The sequence below is a fragment of the Acyrthosiphon pisum genome, chromosome A1 (assembly GCF_005508785.2).
Source record: "Acyrthosiphon pisum isolate AL4f chromosome A1, pea_aphid_22Mar2018_4r6ur, whole genome shotgun sequence".
Lineage (NCBI taxonomy): Eukaryota > Metazoa > Arthropoda > Insecta > Hemiptera > Aphididae > Acyrthosiphon > Acyrthosiphon pisum.
In genome coordinates this window covers 11,276,294-11,276,890 of record NC_042494.1, presented here as the reverse complement: position 1 = coordinate 11,276,890, position 597 = coordinate 11,276,294, and positions in this window count along the sequence as shown.

Here is a 597-nt window from a genome sequence, read left to right as displayed (position 1 = left end):
TATATTGATGAAATAACAATTAGAGAAGATTTTGTGAGATTTGTTGATGCATTTTACGAAGCTCGAGTTATTCAACTAAAGAGTTATAATAATAAATTAAGTGATGACGAAGAAGTAAATAATGATAGTACCTTGGATAATTATTAAAGTTGCAAGAAAATAGAAGAAATGTCGATAACTGGGAAAATTCTGGGGCAAATTGTTTTAATTCAACTGAGAGAAATGGGTCTGAATCTTAAGAAGTGTGTAGGTATTGGTACTGATGGCTGTAGCTTTATGACATCAGAAGTTTGTGGAGCTGTAGCTGAAATTATAAAAAGTTCACCGAATGCCCGTAGATGTCTATGTTACAATCATTCTTTTAATATTTCGATTTCAAAATCAAATAAAGTTCAAAGCATACGAAATTTAGTTGGAATTATTAAAGAAGTGGTTGGTTTTTTTTCTGTGTCAGCAAAGCGTACTGTAGTTTTGAAGAATATATTGGCCATCACCTAACAGATTATGTGAAACGAGATAGATTGAGAGGCATGACGGAGTTACTACATTTTTACAAGACATGCTTAAAATTATTAATACATTAACTGAAATTACAAC